The sequence below is a fragment of the Hemitrygon akajei genome, chromosome 8, assembly GCF_048418815.1.
Source record: "Hemitrygon akajei chromosome 8, sHemAka1.3, whole genome shotgun sequence".
Classification (NCBI taxonomy): Eukaryota; Metazoa; Chordata; class Chondrichthyes; order Myliobatiformes; family Dasyatidae; genus Hemitrygon; species Hemitrygon akajei.
In genome coordinates this window covers 139,154,971-139,174,698 of record NC_133131.1, presented here as the reverse complement: position 1 = coordinate 139,174,698, position 19,728 = coordinate 139,154,971, and the positions used below count along the sequence as shown (strand labels likewise).

General features: G+C 42.1%; 1 protein-coding gene across 8 annotated transcripts in view; it reads left to right on the top strand.

The window, feature by feature from the left end:
* Positions 1-19,728, top strand: part of mpp7a (MAGUK p55 scaffold protein 7a) — a 464,536-nt gene that overhangs the window by 101,863 nt on the left and 342,945 nt on the right. For 6 of the 8 annotated variants that reach the window (XM_073054741.1, XM_073054742.1, XM_073054747.1 and 3 more), the window contains exon 2: positions 7,196-7,292. The exons of the other annotated variants lie outside the window; for them this stretch is intronic. The gene's annotated coding sequence lies outside the window, so the exon portion shown is untranslated. The remainder of the gene's footprint in view (positions 1-7,195; positions 7,293-19,728) is intronic. 8 annotated transcript variants of the gene reach the window in all.

Genomic DNA, 19,728 nt, shown 5'->3' with positions numbered 1-19,728 from the left:
CGTCGCTTTCATATTCTGTGCAGGTCAGCTGGCTGGGGAATTTGCAGTCATTTTAAACTTCTCTATGCTTCATTTGAAATTCTCACCTGCTTTAAGATTACAACCATCATCCTGTTCCCTAAGAAAAATAAGATATTGTGCCTTAAATACTACTGCTGGTAGCACTGACATCCTCTGACAAGAAGTGCTTTGAGGTTGTTCATGGTACAGATTAACCTCAGCCTCCTAGATAATCTTGACCAACTGTAATATGCCCACTGCTGAAACAGGTCCATGGTGGATGCCATCTCTCTGGTCCTACATTCTTCTCTAGAGTATCTTGACCATAAAGACACCAATGTTAGACTTATCTATTGACTATAGCTCCACCTTCAATGTCATAATTCAAGCAAACTCATCTCCAAACTCCCTAGCTCTGGGACTCAACATCTCCGTTTGTAACTGGATCTTCGACTTCCTGATTAAGAGGCTGTAGTCAGTAAGGATAGGCAACAGCACCTCCACCATGATTATTCTCAACACGAGTACTTCACAAGGCTGCACCTTCAACCTAAACAATACTCCCTGTATAATCACGACTGCATTGCCAGATTCTGCTCTAACTTCATTTACAAGTTTGCAGGTGATACCGCCTATGGGGCTGAATTTCAAATAACTCAGTCCAGCTGTAAGAAAGAGGGACATGACAACAGCTTTTCCCGTAATGTCAGCAAAGCAAAAGAGTTGATCATTGACTTCAGGGTGTAAATGCTCCTGTTTGGATCATCAGTGCTGATGTTGAGAGGGTTGAGAGCTTCAGGTTCCTAGAGGTGAACATTGTGGTACAATATAAATACCATTGCAAAAAAACACTAGCACCTTCACTTCCTCAGGAGGCTAAAAAAAAATCCTCACCAATTTTTAATCACGTACAGTTGGCCCTCCTTATCCACGGGTTCTGCATGTCCGGATTCAAACAACTGCAGATCGGGAAAATCTGGAAGTTCTCTCTCCAGCACTCATTGTTTGAGCTTGTACAGATGTTTTTTCTTGTCATTATTCCCTAAAATATACAGTATAACAACTATTTACATAGCATGTACATTGTATTAGGTATTATAAGTAATCTAGAGATGATTTGAAGTACAGGCAGTCTTTAAGTCGGATTTGTATGTAAGTCGGAACAGGTACATCTGGTATTATTTAGTGTCAGTTAGTCAAATGTTTGTCTTAGTATATAGTATATATTTTACCTTTTTATGCATATAAAACACTTAAATGTATGTGTTTCAATAATTAAATCACTGTGTTGCTTAGTAATAATTGTAGTTTTCATCAGGGCAGGGCCTTTCATGTGTTCCATTATTCTCACTTTATCCTTTAAAATTGTCCCCATTGTTGACCGACTGTAACCTAATGCTTTTCCAATGACCGATGACATTTCTTTCCGATCACTTTATTTTTTCCACTTTATTTTCAGTCGTGATTGTTTTCTGTTAACGAAACAGAAACACTGTGTAATCAGCAGCAGCCGCGGGCGGCAGGTCTCGAGCTCTGCTGGGTCCCAAAATCCACCACACTGAGGCATGTTAAATAAGGTCCGGTGCTCTGCTGGGTCCTAAAGTCCACCACACTGAGGTTAAATAAGCCCCAGAGCTCCGCCCGGTCCTAAAGTCCACCGCACTGAGATACGTTAAATAAGGGAGTTGAGCATCCGCATTTTTTGGCATCTGTGAGGGGTCCTGGAACCAGTCCCCTGCGGATAAGGAGGGCCGACTGTACCACAGAAAGCATCCTGTTAAATGCATCACTTCCTAATATGGCAACTTGTCTGCCAGAGACTGCAAAAAAACAACTGTAGAGTTGTGGACGTGGCTCTGTACATCACAGCGTTTACCTTTCCTGCTGCCTTGGTAGTGCAGTCAACATAGTTGAAGGCTCCCACCTACTTCAGACATTGTCTTCTCCCCTCCCATCAGGCAGAAGTTCCAAAAACCTGAAAGCAAGTACTGCAGCCTCAAGGACAGCATCCATCCTGCTGTTTTAAAATTATTGAACATTCCCCTAGTAAGTTAATATGGACTGTTGACCTCAATATACCTTGCCATGACCTTTCTCTGCACTTTGTAACTGTAACTTCATTTTACATTGTGTTATTACTTTATCTTGTACTATCTCAAAGTACTGTTACAATGAAATCTGTATGGGTGGCTTGCAAAATGAATTTCTCACTGTATCTCAGTACATGTGACAATAACAAACCACTTTACTTTGTCCTTGTTTCAGTAATTTATTACAAGTTCTACCATGTTGTTTGAAAATAGCCTATTTGTCCAAATGGGTATATTGTCAGTGTCCTCTGACATGAAGTTGGATGCTTGGTATTTAAAAGGTCTGCCTTTCCTTACTTTCGAGTTTTGGCTGACTTTAACAATTGTTTTTTTTTAGGGAACTGGATATCTAAATTAAAAAAAATAATTTTCTCCTCTTGATGTCCATTGTGTCAGTAGAATTCCAGCTCTGCTTTCTGTCTTCCATGCTGTCAGAGAGGGATAACTTTGAGTTGCTTAATCTTTGAATTCCATAGCCTTTGGTTTTGGAGTACCATGTACAGTCTGTAAGATCACATGCTGCTTTGAACTGCCTTGTCTGCATTTTGGGCAAAATGTTTTTTCGTCCGAATTTTGTTGGCAGTAATGTTCCAGCTAAAACAAGTTCTTTATAAAGCTGACCTTGGATTTTGCTTGACAAGAATTTAAAGCACTGTTGCTGGCAGGGAAAGCTTTGTTGGCAGCAGACGAAAAGCTTTGCAGTATGTGGTGTCTAATGAATCAATGAAATTAAGATAAAGCTGTTGAATGGGATCCTCTGTTTTTGTCAGGTAATTGACTTTAAAGACGTCCGTTGTATCACAAATGTTATATTGTTTTATTGTGTTGTAGTAGAGAAGCTTTTAAACTGAATAGAATTTTTGTGAAGTGCAATACACAGAATATTTTTGAAGGGCTTTTAAGTCAATTAATTTGAGGTTTTTAATTAGAAGTTTCAGGTTTGCTTTCAAAAAAGCAGAGTGTCTTGAAGAATGATAAATAAGTAAATAGATTCAAATTAGAAATATAAAAAAAGGCTTATTTGTGTTGAGTGCCAAGGTTTTATTACACAGTAATCAAATCCTTTTGATTAATCTGTTTTGTTGTGTCTCATATGAGGAATATTTTCTATACCTGTAACTATCACTTAAGTATACTATGTCTTTAAGGGTCTCGGCCTGAAACGTCGACAGTGCTTCTCCTTATAGATGCTGCCTGGCCTGCTGTGTTCCACCAGCATTTTGTGTGTGTCGTTTGAATTTCCAGCATCTGCAGATTTCCTCGTGTTTGCTCTTTAAAAACAATGTCATGTTTGAATATTCAGTGTCGGGGGTGGGGAGGGTGGAATTAAACTTGATTTATTTAACGTAGTACTCATGTTTGGTACTTCCATGATTTTAGAGATGCTGTGCATTAAAATATTCTCCTTTCACAAGGCTGCTCTCCTTGGTTCCATTGCATCATATTCACTCACTTGAATATTTTATTCGGGAAACTTGTATTTTCAATATCTAATTTTCATAAAATGGTCTTATCCGTGCTCTGTTGGAAATTAGCTCTGAATTGGTGTTGAGGCACCTTGGTCATCTTGATACTGGTTTCTGTGTCTGCTGTTGTGGTATAGTGGAGAGTTGATTATGTTGTGCTATTGCGTTTAAACCACATTTCTGGCGGTACCAAGCCAGGTGTGTGTCATGCTCCTGGATTAACCCATGTAGATTTTGGGTAGGCTTTGAGATAATCTAGCTATTGTAGCACAAGAGAGCCTCTAAACTTATGTTGATGCTACAGCTAGAGCTATGACTTATTAGTAATTCAAAGCCTTGACCCAGCTTCTCTAAATTGTGACTGAAGAATTTTAGTTACGGTTGTCAGTGTCAATGGAGATTTTTTTGCTCAGCCTCATGTTTTTCTTGAATCAGCCAACAAGGATAGATGTTGAGAGCTCATCATGAGGCATTCCATTCAGCTAACTGACAGTATTTGGCTTTGTTTGCAATGACTGTAATCTGAAATTCTGTCAGGACTCTTAGTATTTTGATTCCCAGTAATTCTGAAGAAGCATTCAGTCTTAACTGTTTGGAGTATGTGACTCGACTTTCACAATCACAGGGTTTGATCAAGACTACTTAGTGTTCAAGGTCAACAGCTTTGAAAATATCTGTTAAGGCAAGTGATTTGGTAAATATCCTAATAATGTTAAATGCACTTGTTTGGTATTTTAGAGCATTTTTAAATGACTTGCTTGAGAATTAAACAGTTCTACATGGTTGATGCAGTTGTTATTTTATTTCTGTAGACAAATATATTACAAGTTTGTTCAATTATAAAATGATATTGATTGAAGCATCACATGCAGGTTACTGAAGCTGCAAAACTTTGAGAAATCAGCTCAAATTGACAGTGTTCTTCATCAATTTTTCTTTGGGGCAGCACTTAATCTCAATGTGCTGCATTGTTAATAATGAAATTTCTTGATATATTTGTGAAATACATTGATAATTTGAAACATTCCATTATGTAAACAAAACATCAATGATTTTAAAAATGTTTTTCTCTTTAAAAATTGGTTATGTTACTTTGCTGGTATTAACAGATTGCATTGGAAACTTATTAAGTCTGGTATTTTCAGAAAGAAATGTTCTTTAAAAAAAAACAGCCAAATGCAGAAATGTTGTCACTAATTATAGGATATGGCATGTTAGTAGCACCCATGGAAGGTTACTACTTCAGGCTGATGGCTCTTAAAATGGTTTTATAAGGATCTGGAGATTTGCTGTGCCACTTTTCAACTATAAGGGGTTTTTACTGGCCTTCCAATGGGCAGAGCAATTGAAAAGTTCTCATGAAGTAAAAGGCACAATGAACTAAGATTTTGTTTAATTTGACATGAAAATAATTATAGCAAAGAAATGTGGAAAAATACGGGAATGTCATCAATAACTATATTTAATTATTTTTATCACTAAGTTTTATTGCAACACCAACAAATTACATTCAATACAACCAGTTGCCGATTACATTTTGACAGTTTAACCCAGCCACCCCCCAGCCCTCATTGCCATCCCCCCTCTACCCCCTCATCCTCTTCCTCATCCCCACTACTCTCTCTGTCCCTGCCCCCTGTCTCTGCCCCCCCCCTTTAGAGGACCTCATTTGTAACATTAATCTGGGGAGGGAGAGATGCCTTACTTTTATCTGAATAACTATTTATTTTAAACAGATTTGAATTATTTGAGGATTTTTTTTGTTGTTATGGGAAGTTGCAAAGCAGTAATTGTGGCTTGGTGTGCTAGCTAAGGTTCTCAACTGCAGCCAAGTGTAACATTTTCAGTACATATTGCCTTTTACAGCAGCACTTATTTATTTCTGGATTGTACAGAAGGTGGCTACAGTTTAATTCAGATTTGTGAGATTTGCACTATGAGAAGATACAAACATGACAGTGAATGATAAGGCCCCAAGGAGTAATGGAGGAATCTAGGAGGCAAAGGACTTGGTTTCCTGAAAGTGAGGCCTCATTGAGGGTCACTGGTGGAAAAAAGGTGAGCAGCTTCAAGTTTCAGGGATCTAACCAGGACCTAGCACATTAATGTTGTCAAGAAGAAGGTATGCAAATGGTTCTACTTTATTAGGAGTTTGAGGAGATTTGGTATGCCACCAAAGTCTTTTGTAGATGTACTGGGGAGAGCATTCTGACTGTTTGCATCACAGCCTGGTTTTGAGGTTCTAGTGCTCTGGATCACAAGAAATTGCAGAGGGTAGTGGATGCGGCTAGACATGAGCACAACCTTTTACTATCAGAGACATCTTCAAGAGGCATCCCCAAAAGGCAGCAGCATTGTCCTTGCCCTCTTCTTTACTACTCTCAAGGCAGAGGTACAGAAAATGATTCAAGATGTTTCTTTCTGTATTCAGATCTTTGAAGTACCTCCTCGTTATTCCTCCCTTTGTACTCTGTTTTGTAATTAATAATAGTTTTGTCTTGGCACTGTACTGCACCCTGAAAACAGCTGATTTCCCATTATATAAATGATGATAAACCTGATTATGATTCATTTGTCATTCTCAAGTACTCAAGTAAACAATGGCATTTTAGCTATTGAAATTTCTCAAAAATTTAAATTTTTTATGTTCTTAAGAATATAAAAACTTAATGTATTCAAAATTCAGGGTATTCTGTTGAGGGTTCCTGGAGAATACCTGCTGGATTTGATGACTGACGATTTTTTTCCTCAGCCAGCCTCAGCATCTCCAATGACTCCATTCACAGTCACAACAGCAATCAAGAAGGATTTTTTTTTAGGCATATCAATATCCTGCTTGTATTTTTTCAAATAACAAATTTTTAAAAAATCCAAGTAGGAGATGGATAAACTTAAGATCGGAGCTATCTGTGTAAAGCAATGGAATAATTAATTTAAGCATTAATGCATTTTTTTTTAATAAACAGTCAATTCTGCAAGCACTTCGCAGATCAGGGAGCATCAATAGGAAGCTGACCTTATGGGTCAAGTGACCTTCAAGTTGGAAAAGTGAGAGGACAAGTAAAAGAAGTGAAGTGTTTTTTTATTGCATGTGGGGGAAGGTGAGAGAACAGTGTGATAAATCACAGACCAAATTTGTTCGGGTAATACATTTTTAAAAAATAGTCAGATTTTAGAGAAATGAAGCAGGAACAAAGTCATTTCCATGCAGATGAAAAAGAGACCCATCTGTATTTGTTAATTACAGTTTTGATGGCTGCATCTTGTGTCCCCTTTCAAATGCTAAGTTACTTTTTTCACATGGGTGTGCTTGACAGTTAGTTGCATGTACTGCAGATTTATGAATGAACCATAAAATTAGTGATAGCATTTGTTTTGATATCAACCAGATAACCCTGGAAAGGCAATAGTCATAGGTTCCAGGTTTGTAATGCACTATTTTTAGGAAATTAAATGCAATAGTTTCAAAGTTTAATCTGAAACTGACTATCTTGAAATTGTGGTGGAGAAAGAAGTAGACAGCTTTGTTTTATTAAGACTTCTGTTTCCAGGTACCAGATGTTATCAGTTATTTTGATGTAGTGTTATGTTTAGGCTCTAGCAATAAGCAGCTCAAAATGTCTCTTCATTTCCCTTCAGGGCTGATATTAAGGCAAAAGCTTGGAATCCAGAAGAAGCTTGCTTGTTCTTCATCTCAAAGTTTACATTTTCTGTGGCGTTTCATCCACATTGTCAGGTATGGTATCTACCATTGTACCTTGCATTCAGTGGTGACTTCTCAATTGAAGTAGTTGCTGTTTGTACTTTGTATGAAAAACACAATTGAAATATGAGCTAATTATAAACATGAGATTCTGCACATGTTGGAAATCCAGAGTTGTGCACACAAAATATTGGAGGAACAGCCGGTCAGGCAGCATCTAAGGAAAGGAATAAACAGTTGACATTTTAGGCTGAGATCCTTCAGGGCAGGAAAGGACGGGGGGTTGGGGGTGGGGTGGGGGAGGCAGTTGCGGAGAGGGGAAGGAATACAAGTTAGAAGGTGATAGATGAAGCAGGCTGAGTCGGAAAGCTAAAGGGTAGGAGAAGAAATCTGATAGATGGGAGTAGACTATTGGAGAAAGGGAAGAAGGAAGGGGCACTAGGGGAGGTGATATGCAGATGAGAAGTCATAAGAGGCCCCTGGGTAATAGAAAAAGGGGGCAGGGAAAAATAAATTACCAGAAGGAGAAATCAATACTCATGCCATCAGGTTGGAGGCCACCGAGATGAGATATGAGGTGTTGCTCCTCCATCCTGAGAGTGCCCTCATTATGACAATAGAGGAGGTCGTGGACCAATGTGTCGGAAGGGGATTGGGGATAGGAATTAAAACGGTTGGCCACAATGTGACAGTTTTTTTTTCACAGTCTTTTTTTTGTTTAATGTGGTTTAGTGTTTTGGTTAACACAAATAGCCCTGAATCTATAATGACTTAAACTCAGTGAGTAACTCGTCAGTATTATTTAGTGAGCATTGAGATTTGGCTGAATGATCCTTTGTGTGCTTTTATGGATAGCTATGTGGAATATTGTGTCTTATGATGTTGAATCATAGTCGTGCAGCATAGTAATGGATCATTCAGCCCACTGCATCCACATTGATTATGTCCATATACATTTATCTCATTTACCTACATTAAGTCTGAATCCTATTATATAGGCTATTCAAGTACCTGTATAAATGCATCTTCAGGGTAATGATTTGATCTGATTCTTCCTCCTCCTCCTCCTCCTCCTTAAGCAGCAAATTCCAGATATCAATTGCTCCATGCAGTTTAGAAAAAACAACTTATCCTCCAAATCTCTAAGACTCTTTCCCCTCAAGTTCCACTGTTGCCTCCTTGTTTTTAATTATAATGCCCTGGTTCACATCTTTACTGTTATACTGTAGGTATTTCATTTAGCAGTTCTGTAAGAGCAGTCTGTTTGGGTTATTGTTGAAGATGAAGGTGATGAATATGTGCCGTCCAACTAGGATGGTGGAACTGGGGGAGGGTTTTTAGTTGAGGGACACTAAGGTTGGTCTTGGGGCTTTTGTTTGGTGGGAGATGAAGAGAGAACCGGTTGTAGGATATGACACAGTGGGAGACCTGTTTGGATTGCGAGCGATATTTGGAAGGTGGTGTGGGCGTCCATGTAGACCGAGGGCCCAGCACATGAGTGACAGAGAAGTTCAAAATAAGCCCCAACTTGTGCACATTTGACTGTCTAATTATAATGGGCCCTTTTTGGTTTTTTTCTTCCTTTACTAACCCTTTAGTTAAGTAAGTTTCATAAATATAATTCTATTAGTCGTACGCAGTGTGCTGTCTGTTATTTCTCGGCACTGAGTTGTAACAGGGTAGCAGATTACACAGCATCCACACAAACCGGGGTTTGGGGTGGGAAAGACGTCTCAATCTCATCGGTTTGGCAGGACCAACCGGAGTGTGTTTTTCCTAGACTTGCACAGCCAAGGAAACCAGCAGTGTTTCATTTGTGGGGTCTTGTCTGGAATCAATTTTGTTGGATGCTGTGTGATTTCCCTGAGCATTGATCGATGACTTGTGTGATTAAGCTGGTGTTAAGCTGTTGTCCAGTAAAGTGATTAAGATAAGTTGTTATAGACACTGCAGGGATTGAGCGGAAGTTTGACCAAATGGTGGGCAAAGACTTTGTTTCAGTTCAGACTAACGCTGATGTAACGGAAGTGGATCTGCCTGGTACCATTGGGCCCCTGGGAGAGGAGGAGCCATGGGCTGTCCATACTTTCCAGGAGGAGGGGAGTCTGGGTGAATGTGCCAAATCGAGTTTCCCGTAGTTGAGGGCGGAGACCTTAAAGATAAGTTGCTCTCATTTCTGCGGAACGAGGGGAAGGATTAGTCTGATGTGGAAGGTCTTATGAATCCTCTAATGAGGGGTGAGCATTCTGAGTTGGTAGCGGCCCCTACCTCCTGAATAATTTTTTTAAAAATGCCCAGGATCAAAGTACCTGCTGTCACAGGCTCAGCATGTTCTCGGGAATGAAGCCCACCGCTAAAGGGGAAGAGGAGTGTGAGACTTGGGCAGAGCAGACCTCTGAGGTGCTGGATGAGTGGTAGTGCTCTGATGACATAAAAAGTAGGGATGGTAGAGAGTTTGAAGAGGCCGGCTGCTGACGTAGTGAGATCCTTAAAGACACAGCCCCTTTGCTACCTCTGTGGGCTACATGCAAGCACTAGAAAATGCTTCTGGTGTGACGGAAACCCCGATGGAGCTTGTGGCACAGTTTTAGAACATGTTTCAGGAGAAGGGAGAGTAAACTTAACCCCCTACATTTTTCGGCTGGAGAGGTAGCCGAGATGCTTGTGGCATAGGGGGGCTGAAGTGAATTGGCGAAGAATGGACCAAGTGGTGAAAGGTGCCCAGTCACAGGACCTGATCACTTGGGGTCTCCAAATGTTCCGTAAGAGTGCCCCCCCCCCCCCCCCCCCCCCCGGCAAGTTGGTTGAGCTGATCGGAGAAATAAGAGGGGAGGAGAATGTGAAGGAGGTAAGGGACACCTTCATCAGCAGGGTACTCTCCTCGGTAGTGGTCTCCTTGGCTGAGGTGACCACTGATAACCCACCCTAAGGAGTGGTGAAGGAGCCCTTGGCAGAGTTGAGGGCCTAGATGTCCCGGTTGTTATCGGTGGGTGTGGCCACCCGGCACAATAAAGTCGACAGGAAGTTGGACCCCTGAGGGGAAGGACTAAGCAGAGGGCTGCTAGTGAACAGGGTCCCACAAGAAGGGGAGCAGTCATTATTGTCTGTTGTAACTGTGGTGAAGAGGGACACTTCAGGCGGGAGTGTGAAGGATAGGGGAAATCCCTCAGAGAGTGAGCCCCCAGATGGCTAAGTGGAGAGACCCAGTGAGGGAATGGCCAGGTGTCCGGGGCAGACACATTCCCAACAATATATCAAGGAGCGCCCAAAAGCAAAAATCCCTATTCCTGAAGGCTTAGTGGGGCCAAGCTCCAGTGTATTGCTACAGATAGAGGGTATCTATGCTAGAGCCATACTTCACATCGGCTCTCAGGTTGCTCTGCTGTACCATTCGTTTTACAACCGGTATTTGACGCATTTACCATTGACACCACTCGTTGTGTTAGAGATCTGGGGTCTTAGTGCAGATAATTATTATGATGGTTACTTGTCATTGAAGCTGGAGTTTTTGGAGGCAGATGTGGGAATAGCTGAGGTCTTTGATACATTAGTGTTAGTTTGTCCGGACCCAGTCAAGAGGGGCAAAGCTTCAATTCTTGTGGGGATGAATACTCCTATTGTGAGCAGGTTAGCGGGAGCCTGCAAGGAGAAAGTTGGAGAGAGCTTTCTGAAAACATTGTCCATTCACCCTGTGTTCCAAGCTGCTTTTGAGCAAGTGATGATGAGCATAAACAAGGGTCTGTGTGGTACATCTAGTCCAAACTGGTCATGTTATGGCCTGGGGATGTAGTGAGATTGATGGGAAACCCCATATTTCCCAGAGAGCCTGATGCAGAGTCCCTCTTGGTGGATGCTCCGGAGGACCACGAGGAAGAGTCATGCTTACCTGCTGGGGTACTGGTGAGGGCCGAACTGCAGAAGCCCTTGGTTGTGCAGGTGAACAGGATGACAGTGATTGTCAGGAACACTTTGGAGCGAGAGGTCACTCTCAGGCGGGGGATGCTAATGGCTCACCTCTTTTCAGTGATGGTAATGTCTAGTGTCCCTGAGAGGCAAGCCAGGGAGAAACTCCCTTCAAAAAAAGAAAGGTGACTGCTGAGTCATTCAACATTGGGGACCCATTGGTACCTGGAGGTTAGAAGAAGAGGTTGATAGAGAAAATGCTGAAGCTGGAAGATGTCTTTACTACAGATGAGTTTGATGTGGGTTGCTCCAAGAACACTCACCACACCATCTGGGTGATGAAGGACACCCATTCAGAGAAAGGTCGTGACGACTGCTGCCTACAGTGGTGGAGGATGTTCGGCGGCATCTGCGGAAGTGGAAAGAAGCTGGGATCATCACAGAGTCCAAAATCCCTTGTATGCCTCCAATAGCTATGAAGTGCTATCAATTGCTATGAAGTGCTTCGAGCGATTGGTTATGGCATACATCAACCATAACCTGCCGGTCAACTTCGACGCTTTGCAATTCACCTACCAGAGCAACAGGTCAATGGCAGATGCCATCTCTCTGGCACTACATTCCTCCTTAGAACACCTGGAGAATAAAGACACGTATATAAGGCTCCTTTTCATTGATTGCAGCTCTGCCTTTAATACCGTCATTCCAAATAAACTGATTCCTAAGCTCCGGAACCTGGGTCTTAGCACTCAGATCTGCAGCTGGATCTTCGACTTCCTCACAGACAGGATCCAGGCTGTAAAAATAGGGGACAAGCTCTCCTCTACAATCACTCTGAGCACCGGTGCCCCACAAGGCTGTGTACTTAGCCCTCTGCTATACTCACTGTGCACCCATGATTGTGTAGCCAAGTTTCCATCAAACTCAATATATAAGTTTGCTGATGACACCGTATTGTAGGCCGTATCTTGGGTAATGATGTGTCTTGAGTACAGAGAGGAAATTAAGAACCTGGTGGCATGGTGCGAAGACAATAACCTATCCCTCAAAGTCAGCAAGACGAAGGAATTGGTTGTTGACTTCAGAAGGAGTAGCGGACCACACGACCCCATCTACATCGGTGGTGCACAGGTGGAACAGGTCAAAAGCTTTAAGTTCCTCAGGGTGAATATCACAAATGACTTGACTTGGTCTAAACAAGCAGAGTCCACTGCCAAGAAGGCCCACCAGTGCCTTTACTTCCTGAGAAAGCTGAAGAAATTTGGCCTGTCCCCTAAAACCCTCACTAATTTTTATAGGTGCACCGTAGAAAGCATTCTTCTAGGGTGCATCACAACCTGGTACGGAAGTTGTCCTGTTCAAGACTGGAAGAAGCTGCAAGAGATCGTGAACATAGCCCAGCACATCACACAAACCAAATTTCCATCCTTGGACTCACTTTACACCACATGCTGTCGAAGCTGTGCTGCCAGGATAATCAAGGACAAGACCCACCCAGCCAACACACTTTTTGTCCCACTTCCCTGCGGGAGAAGGTTCAGGAGCATGAAGATTTTGTACGGCCAGATTTGGGAACAGCTTCTTTCCAACTGTGATGAGACTGCTGAACAGATCCTGACCTGGATCTGGGCTGTACCTTCCAAATATCTGGACCTGACTTGCACTACCATACTTTCCCTTTTCTATTTTCTAATTATGATTTATAATTTAAATTTTTATTATATTTACTTCGATTTGTACTTCAGGGAGCGCGAAGCACAGAAGCAAATATCACTGTGATGATTGTACACTCTAGTATCAATTGTTTGGTGACAATAAAGTAAAGTATAAGTATAGTGGTGGCCAGGAAGAAGAATGGGAAGGTACGGATGTGTGTGGACTGTCAGACTCTGAACAAGCGTGCAGTCCCTGACCAGCATACAGTCCCTAGAATCGAGGATGTACTGGCCTGTCTTAGTGGTATGAAGTGCTTCAGTGTGCTGGACTTAAGGAGTGAGTATTATCAGATCCCCATGAGTGAGGCTGACAAAGAGAAGAGTGCATTCATATGTCCACTGGAATTCTTCCGGTTTGAGAGGAAGCCTCAGGCCATATTGGGAGCCCCTGTGTGTCATGTAGAAAGTGGTGGAGGATAAGAAATTGTTTGAGGTATTGGTTTGCCTGGATGATCTTGGTGTTCGAGTCCATCTTGGAAGAACATGAAGCAAGGCTACTGAAGGTGCTGGGCAGCTTGAAAGCTGGACCAGTCCCAGTTCTGCAGGACGTGTGTCAACTGTGTTGAGCATATAGTCCTATGGGATGGAGTAGCTACGGATCTTTCCAAGACAGAGGTGGTGACCACATGGCCAAGGCCACAGACTGTGAGCACCTTGTGCTCGTTCCTTGGATGCTGTGGGTATTATTGGAGGTTCGTGAAGGACTACTCTAAAGTGAGTCACCTTTTAAATCAGCTTTTGTGTGGTTATCCTCCCTTGGGGAAGAAAGGGAGGACAAAAAGGGAGAGGTTGGTAAAGGTTATGTTAGCCCTTTGGAGCATTTTAAAGTGAGATGGGATGTGAAATGTGAAGATGCCTTTCTGTTGCTGAAGGAGCTGCTGATGAAAGCGCCTATGCTGGCTTTTGCAGATCCCTGGTTGCTGTATGTATTGCATACAGGTCCCAGCAGAGAGGGCTCAGAGTGAATACTGTACAAGAATCAGGGCACAGAGTTGAGACCTGTGGCGTTTGTCAGCTAGAGTCTGTCACGCTTTGAATGAAACTACCTCATGTGCAAATTGGAGTTCCTGGCATTGAAATAGGCTGTGGTGAATAAGCTGAGTGAGTGTCTATATGGTACGAAGTTCGAGGTGAGGACGGACAACAGCCAATTAACTTGTATCCTGACCTTGGCGAAATTGGGCATCATGGTTTGCGGCATTGTCTGCCTATAATTTCAACCTGAAGTACCGGCCGGGGAGTCAGAAAGTTGATGCCGATGCGTTGTCCCAACGTGCACATAAAGGGCTGGACAGGGACAGAGAATGGGAGAACATTCCTGTCCCTGGAGTCAAAACTATGTGCCAGTTTTCCATCACAGGGAAGGCAAGGGCAGAATCGAGTGGTAGATCATTTGGGAGCTTCTGATGGTGCCATTCCACAACCTGACTGCTCTGAATACAAAGCAGTTGCCGTAATTGAGCCCTTGGGAAGTACAGCAAGATGACCCGTGTATTAGTGTTATTTGCTCAGTGGTTGTGCTTTAGTTAAGTAAGTTTCATAAATATTATTCTATTAGTTATATGCAGTGTGTTGTCTGTTAGTTCTTGGCACTGAGTTGTAACAGGGTCGCAAATTACACAGCATCCACACAAACCGGGGTTTGGTGTGGGAGAGCCATCTCAATCTCACGGATTTGGTGGGACTGTAGTCTGTCTTCCCTAGGCTTGTACAGCCAAGGAAACTAATGGGGTTTCATTAGTTTTACTCTTGGAGTGGTGAGCTTGTATGCCTTCACCATTTGATCCACTTTCAAGGAATCATGAATTTGAACACCAAGGTCCCTATACTCATCAAAATACAATGTACTATTGATGTCTCAGTCCTATTTGACCTTCAAAATACATCGCCTTAAACTTGTTGGGATGAGATTCCATCTGTCAAAGATTTTCACAACTTTGCATCTGATTGAAATCCTGATATAGATTCGGGCAACTTTGTTAACACCTCCAATTTATGCTAATCACACCAACTCACTGCCTACAGTGTACGTACATGCAAGTTGATGTATAAACAGCAATTATCAATCCCTGTTGTACTACCATCAATAACACTTACCATGCTATTCCACACCCACACTTTAAGTCTGATTACCTGCCTGTACTTCTACTTCTTGAATATAGGCAGAGACTGAAGTATGTAACACCAGTAGAGGGGATCAAGAAGATATGGGCAAGGGAAGCACAGGAGCACCTACAGGACTGCATTGAGTTGGTCAACTGGACAATATTTAGGGATTTGTCTGAGTCTGAACAAATGCACCATAGTTGTCATTGACCATAAAAACGTGTGGATGAGTGTGCCCACAAGAACTTAACGTACATATCTGAATCAAAAGTTGTGGATAACTCGGGATGTTCGTAGTCTGCTGAGGTCTAGATCTATGGCATACAAGTCTGGTAATTGGGGATTATACAAAGAGGCCGGGTACATCTTATGGGGATCTATCTCAAGAGGAAAACAACTATTCCAATTGAGGTTGGAAGCAGAATCGGGTGCATGCCAATTCTGACAGGGTTTGCAGGCCATTATTTCCTAGGAAACAAAACCTAACATCTTGAGTGGCAGTGATACTTCACTCCCAGATGAGCTCAACACCTTTTTATGCATGCTTTGAAAGGGAGAATAAAGCTACAGTTGTGAGGGTTCCTGTAGCATTTGGGAACCCTATCATCCCTGTCTCGGAGGCCACTGTCAGAGCATCTTTCAAGAGGGTGGACCCTTCCAATGAGACAAGCCCCTATTGTGTACCTAGTAGAGCTCTGAAAACCTTTGCCAATCTACTGGTGGGTGTGTTCAAAGACACTTTCAATTAGTCATGGCTACAGCTGGAAGTTCCTGTCTGCTTCAAAAGAACAACAATTATACTAGTACTCAAGAAGAGCAGGGTTAGCTGCCTTATGACTATCATCTGGTAGTTCTCTCGTTTACAATGATTAAATGGTTTGAGAGCTTGATTATGCCTCGAATCAACCCCTGTCTCAGCAAGAATCTGGACCCACTGCAATTTGCTGATCACCACAATAGGTCTACAGTGGACATTATCTCATTGGATCACCTGGGCTACACAAAGTACCTATGTCAGGCTTCTGTTTATTGACTATAGCTTATCATTTAACACAATTGTTTCTGCAGTTCTGATCAAAAAGCTCCAAATCCTGGGCCTGTGTACCTCCCTTTGCAGCTGGATCCTTGACTTCCTCACTGGAAGACTCCAGTCTGTGCAGATCAGAAATAACATCTCCACCTTGTTGATAATCAGCACATGCACACCTCAGTAATGTGTGCTTATTCCACTGCTCTACTCTCTACATCCATGACTGTGTGGCTAGGCATAGCTTATATGCCATCTATAAATTTGCTGATGACACCACTATTGGAATTTCATATGGTGATGAGAAGATGTACAGGAGTGAGATAGATCAGCTGATTGAGTGGTGTCATAGCGACAACCTTGCACTCAACGTCAGTAAGACCAAACAATTGCTTGTGGACTTCAGAAAGGGTAAGATGAGAGAACACACACCAGTCCTTATCAAGGGATCAGAAGTGGAAAGGGTGAGCAATTTCATGTTCCTGGGCTCAAAGAAGGCACAACAATGGCTATACTTCATTAAGAGTATGAGGAGATTTGGTATGTTGCCTAAGAGACTCGCACATTCCATAGATGTACTGTGGAGAGCATTCTAACTGGCAACATCACTGTCTGGTATGGGGGAGGGATTGAAATAAGCTGTACAGGATCGAAATAAGCTGCAGAAAGTTGTAAACTCAGTCAGCTCTATGATTGGCACTAGGCTCTCCAGCATCCAGGATATCTTCAAGAAGTGATGCCTCAGAAAGGTGGCATCCATCATGAAGGACCCCATTACCAGGGCATGCCCTCTTCTCATTATTACCAGCAGGGAGGAAGTACCGGAGCCTGAAGGCACACACTTAATTATTCATGAACAGCTTCTTCCCCTCTGCTGTCAGTTTTCTGAATGGATATTGAACCCATGAACACTACCTAACTACTTATTCTTTGAAATGAGCTCATTTCAACGGATGCTGCCCGACCTGCTGAGTTCATCCAGCTTGTTTGTACGTCTTGATTTGACCACAGCATCTGCAGTGTACCTTGTGTTTACTTATTCTTTGCTTCTCTTTGCACTACTTATTTAATTTAACTTTTAAAATGTATATATTTACTGTAATTTAGTTTTTATTACGTAACACCAAACCCATTTTGGAGACAATTAGCACAGCATTAGAAGGTACAGAAATTTTCTGGACATAAGCCACATGAGGAAGGACAAGATACTCGGCAGAGGGCTTTTGTCAGTATTGTAGGCAGAGGTTACTGCCTGAATGTCATGATCGAGAATGCTATTAAGCAGAAAACCAGAACTCTTTCAGAACACTTAAATGCAATAGATTGTAACTGATTCAAAATTTCATGTGCTCAATTAACATTTCTTTCCCCGTACCATGGAAATTTTAGAACTTGAAACAAAATATTGCTTTCTGTTGCAGTGTATGTAAAACTGCAGAAAATCCTTTATGCAGTGTATTCTTTGAAGGAATATACTGCCCTCTACTGTTTTCTTTCCAGTAAACACCTCAGTGACTAGTAAAATCAAGCACAAATCTCGCAAATGGTGGATGGAAGTAGAGAGCAGCACATACAAAGTGCTAGGGGAACTCAGCATGCCATGTAATATCTATGGCGAGGAATAAGTATTCGTCATTTCAGGTCAAGACCAGATGTTTTCATCAGCAGTTAAGATTAATTGTTGATGTAGAATATGTTAAATTTTAACTGTTGTTCGGGGGGGGGGATGCTGAATGTTTTTGGGAGGGAGGCAAAAGGCAGGAAATTATAGGCCAGTTAGCTCGACTTTAATCATTGGTAAGATGTTAGAGTCCATTATTAAGGATGAGGTTTCGGAGTACTTGGAACCACATGATAAAATGTACCAAAGGGAATTTTTGCCTGATAAATCTGTTCGAATTTGAGGAGGTAACAAGTATTAGACAAAGAAGAGTTAATAGATGTTTACTTGGATTTTCAGAAGGCCTTTGATTAAGGTGCTGCACTTGAAGTTGCAAAGCAATTTAGGAGCCCTTGGATAGAAGATTCGCTGACTGGCAGAAGGCAGTGTGGGAATAAAAATGGCCTTTTCTGGTTGTCTATCAGTGACTAGTGGTCTTCCGCAGGGGTCGGTGTTGGACCCACGACTTTTCATGCTGTATGTTAATGATCTGGGTGTTGAATTGATGACTTTGTGGTCAAGTTTGCAGATAACACAAAGATAGAGGGTGGGGCGGGTTGTGTTCAGGAAACAGAATCTGCATAAGGGTGTAGGCAGATTAAGAGAATGGGCAAAGAAATGGCAGATGGAATATAGTGTAGGGAAGTCTATGGTCGTGCACTTTGGTAGGTGGACTGGAGGTGGAAACTATTTTCTAAATGGGAAGAAAATTCAAAAATCAAGGGTGCGAAGGGACTTGGGAGTCCACGTGCAGGATTCCCTAAAGATTAACTTGCAGGTTAGTTGGTTGTATGGAAGCCAAAAGCATACATTTCAAGAAGACTAGAATGTAAAAGCAAGGATGTAATACTGAGGTTTTATAAGGAGTTGATGAAACCACTTTGGAGTATTGTGAGCAGTTGTGAGCCCCATATCGAAGAAAAAATGTGGTGGCATTGGAGAAGGTATAGAGGAGGTTTATGCGAATGATCCTGGGAATGAAAGGGTTAATGTCAGAAAAGTGTTTGACTCTAGCCCTGTACACTCTGGAGTTCAGAAGAAAGTGTGGGGGGAGTTTGGGGAGAAATAATCTCATTAAAACTTTCCACGTAATGAAAAGCATGGATACAGTGGACATGGAGAGGATGTTATCAATTGTAGCAGAGTCTAAGACCAGACAGCACAGCCTCAGAATCTTTGGGCACCCCTTCAGAACAGAGATGAGGAGGAATTTCTTTAGTGGTTAGTCTGTGGAATTCATTGCCACAGATGGCTGTGGAGGCTATTGGATATATTTAAAGCTAAGGTGGATAAGTTCTTGATTACAAGGGCATCAAGGGATGCATACAAAAAGCAGAAGAATAGGGTTGAGGGGGAAAATATATCAGTCCTGATCTAAGGGGCAAAGGAGACTTAATGGACAGAATGTCCTAATTCTCCACTGATGTCTGTGCTTTTATGGAAAAATTGATTTTAAATGGCATTTGAACACTGCCATAAGTTGGAGGTTTCACATAGTCAGTTTCAGAAGTCTGTAAGACTTTAGTCCAAATGACCTGGCTCTGCTCCATCAAACCTACTACACCATTTGATCATGGCTGATCTATTTCCTCCTTGACCCCATTTTTTCATCTTCTCTCCATAACCTTTCATTGTTTGACTTAGCAAGAATATATCAACCTCCGCTTTAAATGCACTCAGTGACCTGGCCTCCACAGCTGCCTGCGCAATGAATTCCATGGATACACCACCCCCGACTAAAGAAATTCTTCCTCATTTCCGTTCAAAATGGACGTCCTGCTATTCTGAGTTTGAGCCCTCTGGTGCTAGACTCACCTGTTACAGGAAAGATACTCCCCACGTCCATTCTATCAACCTTTCAGCATTTGATATGTTTCAATGAGATTCCCCCCTCATTCTTTTAAATTTCAACAAATACAGGCCAAGAGCTACCAAGTGCTTCTTGTATAGCCTTTCAATCCTGGAGTCATTTTTGTCAACCTCCTTTGCATTCGCAAAGGAGCACAGCCTTTAGATAAATGGCCCAAAACTGTTCTCAATACTCTAAGTGAGGCCTCA